The sequence below is a fragment of the Rousettus aegyptiacus genome, unplaced genomic scaffold (assembly GCF_014176215.1).
Source record: "Rousettus aegyptiacus isolate mRouAeg1 unplaced genomic scaffold, mRouAeg1.p scaffold_m13_p_1, whole genome shotgun sequence".
Taxonomy (NCBI): domain Eukaryota; kingdom Metazoa; phylum Chordata; class Mammalia; order Chiroptera; family Pteropodidae; genus Rousettus; species Rousettus aegyptiacus.
The window spans coordinates 5,907,463-5,923,592 of record NW_023416284.1 but is presented as its reverse complement, the minus strand read 5'-3'; the positions used below and the strand labels follow the sequence as shown (position 1 = coordinate 5,923,592).

Below are 16,130 nucleotides of genomic sequence, written 5' to 3'. Positions count from 1 at the left end.
TTAGTATAATAGAAGCCCTTCATGCTCACATAGAGACCGACGGAGACTGAGCCTAAAAGGAACACACGTCACCGAGGAGCCCATCCCCTAATGAGGGGGACGGGGCCACATGTGCGCAGCTCCCCTCTGCCACGCGTCGGCCTATCCTGTGGAATTCTGATGACGGCTGCCAAGCTCTGGGAATACCCCGGGAGAAACGCAGCACCTTCCAGAGGGGCGAAGCACTAACGATACGCAAACTGTAGCCAGCGGGGCAGAAAGACAAAGGAGCCACGAAAGGGGCAGACAGGACACACTGCTAATCCCGTCACTCCCACAAATCCCCACCCCGCAGCATGGCACAGGAGAAGCCTGCCAACAGCACTGGGCACTGCCAGAGGACGCCTGCACGGAGAAGGCCGCCTCTAAGCTGTCCCTTTTGCCCAGTGCTCTGTGGAATGGCCCCCTGGTTCGTGAGTGCCGGCCCAGCAAGCTGGAATGCTCTGTCCTAGAGTTGGCGCCACGCACATGCTCCAAAATTATTCCGCTTTCTTCCTTCCCCTAATTCCTGCATCTCGGTCTCCGTCTGTCTCATCCTGTCTCTCGAATCTATTCCTGTGTGTCCCAGGGGCCAGAATGAAGCAAGTTCTACTGTTATGATGCAACACCTGGCCACAGGTGAGGCCCAGACTCTTCTGAAAACCTAATGAACGAGCAACAGCAGCTTGTGTGCTTCATGACAGCACACAGGTGCTGATAAATATCGACCTCCAGGGGATTCTTGGCAAACATAGGCCCCGCGCACACAGGCGCGCACACACGCGCGTGTGCACACACACCTCTCACACCTCGCCGGCTCTGCTCCTGCACCTCGAAAACAAATTATTTAACTCTTCTCCTCCCTGAGGATTAGAGTCCAGTTTCGAGCACACAGCTCCTGGCTCGTCTCTCCCATGCAGAACATTCTGCCAGGTAACACGCTGACATTTCACTGCTGTAATAAGAGGCGCTTTTTGGGGGTTTCCTTCGCAGGGAGGCCCTGAAACCCATGATTTTCCCTCTTTTTTAAACATGTTTTTCTCCATGATTTTTCCTGTTTTTTCCCCCACTATGCATGAAGGGAAACATGAAAGAGAAAAGGGCTCTTGAGGTCGATGTCTTAAAGAATTAGTTACCAGAGTGAATGCATAATGGCACCCGACATCCACACCATTCACTAAAAAATTTTTAATATTTAAAATTTTCAATTAAAAAAGCAGAAGGAAGAGCTGAAAGTGACCAAAGAGGACCACAATGGTGACCGCTTCTGGGAAGGAAATGGCCAGTGAGAGTCTGCGTGGGTGAGCTAGGCGGACCTGGTGTGAGTCACCCACCGGTGGGGAGCGGTCCCATCCTAAAGGTGGTCTTGATGAGGAGACAGAAGGGACCAATCCCAGAGATGTCTAGCATATGATTTAGAGCAGGGGTCCCCAACCCCCCGTCGTGGACAGGTACTGGTCCATGGCCTGTCAGGAACCGGGCCGCACAGCAGGAGGTGAGCAGCGGGCCAGTGATCAAAGCTCCGTCTGTATCTGCAGCCGCTCCCCAGCGCTAGCATCACCGCCTCAGCTCCACCTCGGATCATCAGGCATTAGATTCTCATAGCAGCACCGGTCCCCAGTGCCAAAAAGGTTGGGGACTGCCACTTTAAAGCCACCCCAAGTCAAGCAAGGAGGCTGTTTTCCATGGAAAGGCTAGATGGACAAAAAACTGAGCGAGATGCCTACGGAGCAGAAAAGTGCTTGCAGACATACTTTTTAAGCATTCACCCTCCATGCTTTTCAAAACTGCAGACCATAATTCACTGCCCAAACGAGTCCGCTCTGCCGGGACAGCTGCATGGGCGGTCCTAGGCCAAAGCCATTTAAAAGGCGCACGGGTAGGGCTGGGCCAGTACAAGAGGAGGTGCTCGAAGAAGTGACATGCTTGTCCCCACCCCTCCCCCAGGAGACCTGGAAATCAGTATCCCGACGTCCCCCTGGGGTCTCCAGGAAGTCACTTAATTACCAACCAGGTCTTTCTACCCTCACTCCGGGTGGAGCTTCTGCCCCTCAGGCTTTGAAAGTCTTAGCTCCGTGACAGTGACAGTTTTTACCCCACTGACTCATCGGTTTGTAAGAAAAGGCCGAGGAGGCCATCTGCTGCCGGCGAGCCAAGGCGCACGCAGGCTCGGGTCGCTGTAACCACCACGTCATGGCCCAGACCTGTGGAGGCCACGGCGGCAAAGCCTCCGGCTGTCCAGAGAGCAGCGGTGGAAACACATACGCGCGTGATACGAACAGGCACACTGGGCAAGGGCGAGCAAGGAGACGGGGAGCACTTCCGGGAAGACGGACTGCCAGTGGCAGGAGAGAGTGCGGGCCACCGTGGCCATGGTCCAATTCGGTGGGCTCGCTTGGCAGGAGAGGCTGGCTTCGTCAGGCGGCGGTGACAGGCTTCTCGCTGAGAAGCCATTTCCAGATAAAATGACACTTGCTTCACAAATGCCTTCTTCTCTTTTTTCAGAGGGCCTCAAATTTCAGTGAAACCACTTAACAGTGTCTGTGCGAAGAGTGTGAGCCCAACAGTCCCCCCGCGCGAGCGACTCTGAAAGCCAGGAGCACGGCACAGCCGGGCCGAGGCACGTGTCGCGGCCCGATCGCCGGCCACGCTGCCGGGGTCTCCGGGGTCTCCGCGGCGCCCCTCGCAGGCCTGCCCTCCCCCCCACGCAGTCTCCGACTCCTGGCCCAGCACGCTCCCCGCTCTTGTCCGTCCTCCGCGCGGGCTCCCCGGGCCCAGACTCCTCCCTCTTCCCACTCCCCGCACCCTTTCAGCCCCCAATTCCCACACGCTGCCCTCCCTCCCGTTCCCTAATGCATCCTCTCCGGCCCACGACTGCCCTCGTTCACCTACTTCTCACCTGAATTACTGCGGAGAACTCCTCGCTGCCCGCCCCACCTTCAGAGAGAGGCTTCTGAAATCCAAATAGGATCCATTACTACTCTACGGAAAACTCTTCAACGGCTTCCCCACTGTCCACGAGATAAAATCCTAACCCTGGAGTGAGACCACATTAGGCTGGCCCCCGCCCACCTCTCCAACTCATCAGCCTGTTTCCAGAATCTCCAGCCCGTTGCTGGCCTTACAGACTATGTTCCCGTCCCATCCCTGCATGGAATAAAGTCACCACTGCTCCCCAAGCCCTAAATACAACTAATCCTCTCGGGGGACTCCTAGAAAGGGACCTCCCTCTATGCAGACCCCTGCTAGTCCTCATCACCCACCACGAAACGAATCACTCCCTCCTCTGGGCCTCTGTATGAACACCTATCACAGCACCTGCAATATTTTACCACCCCTACTACACCTGCTTACTAGACTACCAATATTAAATCTTATTTTTGTATGTTCGGTGCTTTGCGCAAATGTTGGAACATGAAGGGAATGTACGATTAATAAATGCTTAGTGGCTAGATGGACGGATGGGTGATTTTTGCACTGTATCATACTGACTCTGTGTGCAGAACTGTCTCGGAATGAGCAATTTATACAAACACACACACAGATGTATAGATAATGGACATATAAAAAGGAGTAACAAAGTTGGAGCAAATGACTCAAAAAAGCAAATTTAAAAATTTTTAAGTTTCATTTAAATATGCATTACAACTTCCAGACCTGTTTTTTTGTTAGACTAACATTAAATTTATATTTTGCATCCCTGATCCCACAGGGGTTGGAAAGGGAACAGAGCTACAGAGAATTAAAGAAAAACTGGTTTAAGATTAAACTTCTGTGATGAATAGTCACAAGGGAATAGCTGAGAACTAACTGTCCTCTTGGCTGACCATGAAATCCTTTTCAACAAATACCTATCATTTCCTAAAAACAGAGTAATTACGGTAAGGCCGTGTGAGCATTCGGCAGCACACGCAATGTCCATTAACCACCCCGGACACCTTGCAATAATCTAAAGGCCCAGCCGGCGTCGCGGGGGCAAAGCCCCAGCGAGTGAGGACAGCCGCGCTGACGGAGGCGGCTCAGCGCGCGGGGTCCGGCTCCTCAGAGTGGGTCTTAAAGGTGAGGCACGGCGGCTCCGCAGAAAGCCGATTTGATTTAGCATCATAAGAAGGGACATTTCCACGTGGACAGCAAGGACATGAATATCATGTGTGTATGGCAGAATTATAAACGCATTTTTGGCGAAATTCAATAAAGCTGATTCTACTGCATAAGGTCAGCAATTTACTATAAAAAATGATATGATTGCAATTTTTAATATAACCCATGTATTTGCTGCAAGATGCTCTAGAAGATTGTGTAATGTAACCATTCGACCTCTCCGCTGGAGGAGAGATCACCCTATCCACCCTTTCCTGTCCTGATAAAACCCTCCGTACAGACGACACAGTACGACACAGTCACTGGCATTTACTGACAGAGCCATCGCTTCAAGCCCGAGCCTTCCCCGTCGCCCCGGGTTAGAGTCCTCAAGGAAGGCAGCATGAAAGTCTCCAGAACCAAATCACGCTGCAGTCAAACTCACCTTCCATTCCTGATAACAGAAATGTATGTGGAAGGGTGCAGATGAAATAAATAACCGTGAGGTTATTTATTTCATTTCTAGTAATGTGATTCTTCGAGAAGAGCCCTAGTCCCCATGAGCAGACAATGCACTGAAATCCCACAACTCGGAGATGACAGAGACCTGCTCCTCAGACCCAGCGGACTTCACAGAAAGGACCTGGGTTACCGTGAAGATTAAAGGAGCGAATGTATGTGAGCATGCTTTCAAACCACACGGCAAAACGCGTACGCCAGTGGTTACGAAACACCGGATCATCTCGGCCTTGCTTCTAAATCATAACTGTATCACTAGTAGTGTCCACTGTCTCATCACCAAGTTCTCTGAGGACGTGGACATTCGTGTCCCCACTGCACTTGGTCACTAGTGATACGAAAACTTCTAAACGGGAGGATGTGAACCTTGACGGAACTGGGAAGATGCCAGTCCTCTCTTCACTGACAACTGCAGCCCCGCCTCGGGTCCATGGACGACATGGAACCCCTTTCCTGCTCAGTCTTTGAGCGGCTGTCCCTCTGCCCACGCTCTTGTTCTTCCTATTCCGGGCTCTGCGGCCCTTCTCGTGCGAACTTCCCCACCTCCTGCCCCCCCCGCCCCCCATCCTCCTCCCCCCCCACCCCCCATCCTCCTGCTCTCCATCATGGCACTGTGCGGCACTGTAACCATTTTGCACATTTCACATTTCTGAGGGAGTCTGTGTCCCCCAAAACAGTTTTATTTACCATTATATTCTCAGTCCCAGGGCCAGCACAGTGCCTTGTAAAAAAACATGCACTCAATAAATACTTGATGACTTGACTAGTAAAAGTCTTTCAAACTCAAGTATTAAGGCTTTTCAAACAATAGTGCTATTTCCTGTTTTTTTCTAATTTAGTACTTAGTCTCCTCTTTTCAGGACTGCTCAAAGGAGAGACTTTGATTAAAAAAAAAAAAATAAGTAAATATCAGAAATGGACTCAAAAGCGGTCATCCTAAAGCTCCATATTTATTCTCTTTCAATTATGGTCTGTACAAATTAGCTCCATTTGTAAGTTAAACTGATTTTTCCAACTGCCACTTCTTCAAACTCAACCTGTGTTCTTTGGGCCAAGACCCCAAATTTCGCAATTAGAGTAATTTAATTGATAATTCTGTTTTTGACACACAAAGCAGGAGAGGACATAGCTTTGTTCTTCAGCTCCATAGGTTTACCACTGTCAGTGGCAAAATATTTTCCTTGTTGGTTAAGAGTAAAGATACAACTTGAAGCCAAAAACAGTGGAAGAGAGTCCCATTCCTATGCACTTTAGGCTTCACTGAAAAGATGACATTTATGTGGTTCTGATATTTAATTTATCACAGAGGGTCATGATTTTTTTCCCTTGAAATGCCACGATAAGGTAAACTTCAACTTTATGAATGAAAGCCTTTGCAATCACTTAACTGAAAATCTACACGAAATTTAAAGACTACCATATGACTTACTAAAGACAATCTACTCAACAATCTAATTACCGAAAGATTACTTTAAAGGGCTTTAAAACTAAAAAGAATTAACAGTAAGAGACTAAAGCATTCCCAAGTCTTCTATCTGATGAAAGGTGTGAGATCTGAGATTAGCTCCCACCAGCATGTTTTAGAAAGCAAACACAGGTCTGTTTGAAGTTGGAAGGGAAAATTAGTAGAGTTGTTCGTTCTCAGCACCATTTAGATATAAGCCTGCATTCCCTACCTATTCTATTTAGTGAGGACATTTAGTGAGTTACCTCTACTCACCTCAAAAATGGAGAGATAAAGCTGACTGACCCACAAGCAATCCTATAGTGAAAAGTAAATTTAAAGTGAAAGCACACTAACTTACGCTTCACAAATACAGATGTTCTAACACACGCAGCAGCAGCACATAAATTTATTTTTATAAGGCATAGGCTCAAAAACGTTAACATGACAATGGATTGGTAAATGAACACTGTCCAAGTTATTTTAAAGTCTTTCTAATCATAGTCCAATCACCATAAAATATTTTTCAGCAGGGACTGACTCATGTTGTACCTTATGCTGAGTTTCAGAAGTCCCTAGTTCCACATTTTCTAACAGTCCCTTCTAATAAACCCACACGTCATGTAGTCCATTTAGTGAAAACTCCTTTGCCTGCCCTTAGCAAATAAATCTCATTAGAACTCCCATTCCTAGGTAAAGCCAGAAAGGAGTGACAAGGATTCTTAAAATCATCACAGAAAGCCAGTGGTGATACAGAATACATCAATATTTGTATCTTGGACAAATCAAAAGAAATATCACTACAGCTTTTGTTAACAATTAAAGACCCAGCTCTTCTCACAAACAACAAAAATAGTTGACTAAAAAAGTATCCTTCCCTCATATATACAAACGATTTGCTCTGTGTTGAGTGAAATACTTTAGATTTACAAATAAACCATTGCCACCTGCTTACAGACTAAAAACATGAACTCTCTTTTGGCTGACTTTTATTAGCAAGCTTTGGAGGAAAGTGAATGATTCCCTCATTTTGTGGATTGTTTGTCTAAACGGTTTGGAAGATCCCAAGTTAAGCCTTCAGTAAGAAAGAGGCTTGTGATATAAAAGTGCTTATACACTGTTTTGGGGCAAATATTTGTGAACCTGATTTCCTCTCGATTCCGTCTCCCCACTGTGCCTTCCAGTATGAGAGGCGGGAGCGCTGAAAGCTCCCTCCCCAGAATCGCTGGCAGCTGGGGCTTTGGATGGGAATCTGATGCACGCGCAGGTGATCTGGAAAGAGGAGCGGAGGCAGAAGGCCCTGCTGCTGATTGTTACAAACACTAGCAGACTGGCAAGCCGAGATGGAAACGCCGCGGCTCCCCACCGCCGCGCCCAGTCTCCAGCCTCTAGCTTCATGGGGGTCAAGAGGCAACTCTGACCACGGCAGGAGCCAGGTTCATATTCCAGTTTTTACGGATGTCAGAACACACTTCAGAGGTGGCAACAGGGACTTCCTGATCCCGGTGTCATAGCTGCGAGAGTGTGCTCCTGAACTAGAAACTTCCGGTGGTGGCCTCCATAGCCCCCAATTTCCTGAACGGAACAGAGGGAGCGGCTTCCCTGGAAAGCTACTCCTTCAGTGTTCTGGAAGCCATTCCTGGCGGCCTGACCTCGAGTTCATGATTCCGGCCCCTTCAATAGTGAGTGAGCACCTACCTACCTGCCTATATCAAATCCCTCTCTGCTCAAAATGCCTGGAGATTCCTTGAATTTTTATGAGGCCGACAAGTTTATCTTTTAACATAACCTTACGGCAAGCTGACTAGAGCCTAATAAGAATACACCTTCTAAGAGAACATATACTATTGGTCACTGTTGTCTATTAAGCCCTTACTTTAGTGTCAGGTGCTCTGCTAAGCACTTTTCACATTATTTTCATTCTTGCGAGAACTGTTTGCAGTAAATACTATCATTAAGCCCATTTCACAGATTAAGAACTTACAGCACAGTGAGGTTGAGTATCTCCCTGAGAGCCACGCAAGGAGAGCGGTGAGGCTGGGATGCGAACCTAGGCCGCCCACGCACTATTACCCCCAAGGGAAGTCTTCTAAATGACCCATCACTTAGTCACTCTTGAGAATGCTGCCAAAGCCACGTGGTTTCACTACTGAAAAGCAGTGACAAGTATGACACCAGCACCTTCCTATTCTCCAGGCCCAAACGCTAGTGCCTCCGCACGTGACTGGGGGGCACGTAAGACGGGCACGCCCACTTTCAAAAGCAGTTTGGAAGCTTCTTAAAGAGGCAAACATGTGATCCAGACATTGCAACCTCGCTGCACCCACCCAAAAGGAAACATACGTCCCTACAAAGATGTACACACAAAAATTCATAGCAGTGTTAAACAGATAACTCAAATGTCCATCAACAGGTGAATGGGTAAATGAATTATACTGTATACAAATGATGGAATACCAAAGAGCAATAAAAAAGAACCAGTAATTCATGTAATGATGTGGATGGACCTCAAAATAATTATGCCGCATGAGAAAAGCCAGACAAAAAAGGGGGTATGTAGTGCACAAGTCGCTTTATGTAAACTTCTAGAAAATGCGAACCAAGGCGCAGTGGGAAGCAGCACATCAGGGCTTGCCTGGGACCCAGGGTGTGCTGCGGGGAGGCAGAAGGCAGGCGTTCCAAGGGGTGTGAGGAAACACCTGGGGGCGATCGGTGTGGTCATTATCCTGACTCCAGTGATGGTTTCACAGGTGTATATACATATGTCAAAAATGTTTTAACTGTACAAATGAAACATGTATCGTTCCCCGTGTTTCTTTCCTTAGACAGAGCACTTCCCACGTAGCCGACAAAGCGGCCTGGCACAGCAAAGCCACCCTGAGCGGCACCTTCGGTCCCGCGCCCGCACCTCACACTTCCAGCCCACCACTGAGCGCGCTTCCCTCTTCCCCCTACGACTCTGAGGTTCTGTCCCTCCTTCCAGAAAGCACGGGCCACAGCTCCAAGAACTCTACTCAGGAGACGTGGTCCTAGTTCTGCTTCTGCCATTCACTGGCACTAGTTAACCTTCCTGAGCCTCAGTTTCCTCCCTGTAAAACAGGAGATTCGTTACATCACGTGTTCATCCATTCAACAAAATATTCATTAACCTGCCTGCTGCAAAGATTATAGTGAAGAACAAATTAATATGTTTTATAAGCCACGCGATGCTCTGCGTAAATATGTGATCATTTCTAGTTCCATTTCTACCGCCACCTTCCCAGTCCGGACCCTCCACACCGGACAATGAACTCAGCAGGACCTTCCTTGTGGCTGGTTTTATTATCTCTGGGCCAATGCAGTTTAAACAGAGCCCCGAGTAAATGTCCCCAAGTGGAGCTTTCACAGTTTCGGTGGGTTCAGAAAGTGCGACTGACTGTCATTTCCGACACTGAGTCCTCACGCCAGTTCCTCCCTTATTGCCCACCTCACCCACCCCGACCCTCTTCCTTCCTGCAGACTCCACGGCCAACCTGGCTCCTTACACAGACGTCTCCGCAGGAGCCTCCCTCGCTAGCGCGGCCATCGCCACGGCTCTCCACCACCTAGCCCACTGCCTCCTCCAATGTCGGGGTCACGACTGAGCTCTGCTGATCTCAGCCACTTTGGAGAAGAGTGTTTTCGCTGGATACGATAAGACTCAAGACAAAAAGAGCTGCTTATAAACACTGATCTCTGTTGGTAAAGACATACAGGTTAGCAATTCTGAGGCTACTTTACATGCACACTAGAATCCAGCAAGCTTTATACTCCAGTCTCTCCCTGGTCCGGTCTTGCTGACTTCTGAGATATCACTGTATTTCAAAGATACATATGGATATAGTTGATCAACACTCAGCATCCGTTTCCACCTCCTAATGAGCCTTTGGAATTTCAAAAGACAGGTACTTTGTTTCTCTTTGATAAAGTGCCCAATGTAATAATACTTTGCACACAATAGGCACTAAATAAAGGCAGACCACCTAACTCATGGCCTAGGATGCATAAAATGTCTAACAACAAAAGAAAACTAAGCTATACACTTCATTTGATAATAACCTCTAAGTTTCTGAAGCTTTCCATTTATTTAAATGTTTATTTTGAATCAAAAATTAAATTTCTGAGCCCATATCCCTTAAAAAATGGGCTTAAAGAATTCTTTTAGAAAGCATTTCTCCTGTAACCAATGACCAGAATATTCTCTTGGAACCCAAATCTGTGCTAAGCAGTAATAATAATGTTATGCTGTCTTTTTTCTCATATTGATTCCTTTCTACCTACTGTCACGTTTATATTAGAAAACAGTTTTATAATTCTTTTTGGGGAGGACATAATCTCATGAAATTTTAAGCAAGAAAAATATACTCTACTCTACTTACCATATGCAAAACGCTTTTACTTTAGCATAGTGCCAAACTAATACAAGTCAAACGATGTCTACACAAGAATATTCACTGCAGCATTATTTGAAAAGACAGGAGTCAACTTACATGTTCGCTAATTTGGGACTGGTTAAAAAAAAAAATGCCCCATGTGTAGATTGGAATACTATGCAACCACTAGAAAGAACAAAGCAAATCTGTATGTACTGATGCAGCGTGACGGCCAAGACACAATGTCAAGTGCAGAGGGGAACTGTAAAATACGCTGCCACTGTGCTTAAAGTGTTCGTGCTCCTGTGGGGGAGCAATGAACGTTCACGTGCTCTCGTGTGGACAGGTTATCTTTGGAAGGATACGCAAGAAACTGTCAAGAGCAGCATCCTCTGGGAAAGGGAACGGGGGGGGGGGGAGGAATGAGAGGCGGGCGGAAGACTTACTTTTCACCGTATATCCTTCTTTACTATTTGAATTTTTAAAGCCATGTACTCATAAAAGTTTTTTAAGAACTTTAATACAACGGACCCCTCTTATCAGGGTTTTTGATTTCCATGGTTGCAGTTACCCACGGTCCAAAAATATTAAACAGAAAATTCCAGCAATAAGCAACTCCTAAGTTTTACATTGTGTGCGCTTCCGAGCAGCGTGATGAAAGCTCGTGCCCTCCCGCTCCGTCCCGCCCGGTCTGCCCGGCATCTCCGCGCCGCACGCTCTCCCCACTTGTCGGACACTCGGCAGCCACCTCGGTCATCACTCCGGCTGTCTGACCACAGTGCTTGTGTGTGAGTCGCCCTCGATTCGCCTAATAGGAGCAAGCGCAGTGACACTGGCAACCGGAAGTGCCAAAGAGAAGCCGGGCGATGTTCCTCTAAGTGAAACGGCGCGAGCGGCGTGTGCAGGGGAAAAGCCGGTGCGCACACGGCTGAGTGCTGTGCGCGGTTTGGGGTCTCGGGGGGCACCCTGCAGACAGGGGAGACGACTACGCCACCGCACATGACAATGGCACGTTGCTTTCCTTTGTGGTATTGGTGCAGGCACACGAGTTTAAGAACCATTCTTCATTTTCAGGGAAAAATCTCAAAGCAACTGGGTAAATCCAAAGAGCTTTGACTATTTCCCACCAAGCTCCTCTGTGCCACTGTCCCCTCACTGCCGGGTGGAGTGTAGGAACCGACTCGACTCAGCCTTCTTTGGGGAGCAAGTGTTCTCGGCTCCCCTTTGGAATGGGGCCACAGTGTCCCTATTTCCACAGCATCAGCTGGTCTAGCTGTTACAGCCCTCATCCTGGATGCTGAGAAAAATCTGCGGAGTTCGAGACAAGTTTGGATAACAAGGGGAGCAGGAAAATTGATGGGGGGAACACCAGTCAGCGTGATGAATAGGCTGATCCAAAACAGCAGGTGACAGATATGCAGATGCAAGACTGGCAGGGAAGGAAGACGGTCCGTTCACAACAGATGGATGGAGATGCTCAATCATCCTCAGGAACAAGCGCACGCTGCCACACACAGCCCCGGCTGCTCACTCGCCTGCAAGGCACGGCCTCCCGCCCCGCAGGCTCTCTGCACTGGACCCGCACCAGGGCAGGGCCAGGGGGAGTACCAGCGGGAGGTGTCTGAGGACTCCCGGGGACTGACTGCTGCTGGACGTCCCCCAGCTTCCCGAGGCACAGCCATTCGTCTCTGGGAGTTCTCACTCCTGGCTGAGCGGGTACTGCTAGGCCTGAGGGGCTGCCCAGGACATAGGAATTCCAGTGTTAAAACCAGGACGGTCTGGGGCAAACTGGAACTGATGGCCATCCTACTTATGGGCCACTGCCCCCTCTCTCTCTCCTTCATGGTCAGCGAGAGAGAACCGAGATCGACCTATCAGTACGAGCTCACGGCTGAGCAGAACTCCTGGTGCAGGGCACCCGCTTCCTCCAGCCACCTGAGACTAATCGCGAAGTGAGACACCGGAAGAAAAATCACCCGACCCTGTCTTTTCTCAGAACGGAATGTCTTTTTAAAACGCCTGTGACAGACAGGGCTCCATTACTCCAGCAACACAGGAATGAATCTAAGTCTCCACGCCACAGCCCGCGCCTTGTTAGCAAAGATCAGAAGGGCCAGACAGCCCCTCGCAGAGCCAGCACTGCGCCTTCCAGCTCGCCGCAGGAGTTTCTGAGGATGAGGGACCGGGCCACCCTCAGACGCGGGGTGGAAGCTGGCAAGATCTCCACCCCTTCCCTGCCCCCTCCCAGCTACCTGCTGGACCCGGCTCTAGAAAGAAACAGCATTATAAAGAGACTTCTGGCTTCTCTAAGACACACTAAAGAATTAATTATAAAGTAAAGCTGAAGGAGAAAATTAATTTTAGAAACACACGAGGTTACAATTTTTTTCCTTCCTGGAGATGGGGGAGGAAACGCAGTTATTTTCGTTTTCATCCTGGGGGCACAAGCTGGGAGCTGTCCAGTCGATAACCTGGCCATCAGAACAAGGTTTGTAATTAAAAGGTCAGTGACCTGGAAAGCCAGGGCCCCACTCCCAGAGCATCTCAGTAATGACGGAGCTATTAAATTAAGACTGTTATGAAATCAATGCTAAAAAAGCTTTCATGGTAACGAGATTCCATTCAAGGACATGCAAACTACCTCATGAAATGGACGTAAATGATAAAAAAGAAAAGTAATAAAAGAGAGCCAAATTGAAATCTGTGTAAGAATTGACTCCCCCTGAAAAGGCTCCAGTGAGAGAAGCCCTTCACCTCCACCCACTTCCAAGGTTGAGCCCAGTGGGCTTCTTCCTCAAGTTCACTTCCAGAGAGGAGGCAGTTTCGCTGCTGGGGGTTCTGCTTCCAGGAACAGAAGAGAGGCAAGATCTTGTTCCCCTTTTAGAAGGAGAGAGGGTGGCGGGGTGTTTTATTTGTGGTTTTCCTCGCCCCCGAACTATGTATTAGATGAGCACGAACACAGCCCTTGACCTTATGCACTTGGGAAGGGCATGACAGCGTTTCCAGAATTCTAGGCAGCAGGGAGCTTGCGAGGCCTCTGCCCTTCTCCCTCGGGGGTCGGGGGGGGGGGAGCCACGGGAGTTTACCCGTATTCACACCCGAACCGACGGATTCCGTCGCCCATCTCCACTACCTCCAGTCAGGAACCCCACCGCCGCCACCGCCGACCTGGCCCCACTGGCGGATTGCACAGAAACGCGTGTCGTGCTCATCTCTTTTCTAGAAGCCTGCTCTGCAACGGACGCATCAGAATAGCTAACAGACACCTCTATCTCCCCACCCCCCCGCAACCGGCCACCACTCTTCCCCACCTTACGCTCAGCCTGCCTCCTACGCCTTGTGGTTGGACAGGGTGTCAAACTGACACAAGCCTGTGGACCACAATGACACGCCTCCGGCTTTCTGGATGGGTCCTATCGCTGACCGGCCAGACTGCTGCTCACGGCCCCAGATCTGACGCCTGCCTGGCAAGAAGTGCTTCTATATACAGACCCGCTGCATGAGGGCTTCGACCCCACGCACGGTCCGCTTCTCTTCACGGGGAGCTGACTGCCATTGATGTGTCATCTGCAGAACCGAGTGGTTAGAAGGGAAATAAAAACATTTATTCTAATACTCTGAAGGTGAACAGCTGCTTTCCTCTTTCATCTAAAAAAAAAAAAAAAAAAAAATCCTGATAAAAGAAATGCTGTAAATTATACAAAATGGCAGTACAAACTTCAAAGAAAATGATAAATGAAAATAATAACTTCATGTTTCTCATTAATGACTCCATATTCAGACTTTAAAGCATCCAAGAGATTTCAGAAAAACAAAAATGAAGGAACACAAACACACAGGCCTCTGCAAACCAAGGCTCTTCCAGCCGGATCCCACCCACTCTCCTCCAGCTCCCCCGACTCCCACGCCCCCCACCCCCGAAGCCGGAGCGCGCACACCTAACCCGTCAGTGAGAGGCTGCGGCAGCCCCGCTCCGGGCTGCGGATTCACAATTACACAAACTCGGCTGATGCGCCTAAAGTAACCCTCATTTTCCACTGAACTGACATGCACTACAGGGACCTCAATTTCTATATTAAATATTAAATAATATTAAAAGAAAAACAAAATTGGATTTGCCTTTTCAGGAAAGAGATGTTTATTAAAAAAAAAAGAAAGTCAAGATTGTAATTCAAGGCAGTGCACCACTGCGATTCTCCGCAGTGACATTCGCTGGGAGAAGCCAAGACCACGGTGGCTGCGAGCTCGCCCTGAGCCAGCTCCAAACCCACCGCTGCAACGAGTCCTTTGGGGGGGACACCACTGGCCAGGACACCAGGACGCAGGTCCCTCCACTCAAGGCACCCTCCTCACCCCCAAGGACCAACTCTCCTTCCTTCCCAACTACTGTCAGGGGCCAGGTGGTGGGCCCAGCGCTGCTCAAGTCCTGACCCTGGGAAAAGCTGGAGATTCAAAAAGTGAAGCTTAAATCCACGAAGGGGCCCTTCTTCCCCCGACGATGATTAAACCCTGGAATTCTCTGCCCAGGAACGTCCGGCCAGAAACTCAGCCTATCGGGATTCACCTCGGGAACGGGTGGTTCCTGACTGAAGAAGCAGTTTTAGAAGATAATGGAGATGGGCAATTAAGTCCAGCGAGTCTGGGCTTACACCCACGCCAGGGGTCAAAAAGGAACTGCGCCCCCATCAACAAATACTCTTCGCCTTCCGGCCTTCGCTCAGGTGTCACCCTCTCAGAGAGACATGCTCTGATCGTCGTTGAACACTGCCAGCCAGGCGCACACGAGCACTCGCCACCCTCGCCCCATGGCATGCGCCATTCCACACGCTCCACGCTGCATCTGTTTCATTCGTGACTTGTCTGCCTTCCCTGTTAGAATTTAAGCTCCGAGAGGGCAGGTGTTTTGTCTGCCCCTGTCTAAAAAAGGGTGTGGCACAGGTAAGCACTCACCCCTAGGTGAATAATTGAATGAACTGGTTGTGTTTTCTTTTAAAAAGGGGCAACAAATAATAATTGCACAAAACAGTTTCCTCTCTACCGTAATTATTAGCCAACTAACTCAAAAGAAGTATTATTTGGTCCAGAGTTTCTCTCTCTCTCTCTTTTTTTTTCTTGCTCTCTCCCAGTCAGGGATTTATTAAAATTAAACAGATTAGATGGAGCTCCTGATACTAAAACTGCTCAGCAAAGCCTGCGGTGGGGAAGTGCTGAGCAAACACCAGAGACATTTGTCTCTAAATTGCTCTAAATACCTTCTGCAAATGAAATTCTAACCCAGCTGCGTTTGAGAGAAAATGAGGAATAACTGGTCATTGTCAGTGGAAGAGAAGATCAAGCAGTTATAATATTGCACAATATACTGGGGCGAAGGATCTCTCGGCAACCATAGATTTTGTCTCAGGTTACCCCGGGTAATCAACACAGCTTTTAGGCTCAGCTTTCCCCGGCTTCAGTGCTTTGATGAGAGAGCTGAAATCCCCAAGCTTTTATGATTAATTACTCCCCATAGGTACACATATTTCAAGGAAAAACTCTTTTATGGCATGATGGTTGCGGAGTGGAGAGGCCGGCCAACGCACTCCAAATTTTAATAATCTCCAAGTGATGGGGGGCAAGCATGATGCCGCCAGCAGGCGCACGGCGCCCCTCATCTGCTCAGTCACAGGGACTGGCCCTGA

General features: G+C 48.8%; 1 protein-coding gene across 3 annotated transcripts in view; it reads right to left on the bottom strand.

Moving 5' to 3' along the window:
- PEX14 (peroxisomal biogenesis factor 14) overlaps window positions 1-16,130 on the bottom strand; it is a 115,119-nt gene that overhangs the window by 55,570 nt on the left and 43,419 nt on the right. The window lies entirely within an intron of this gene.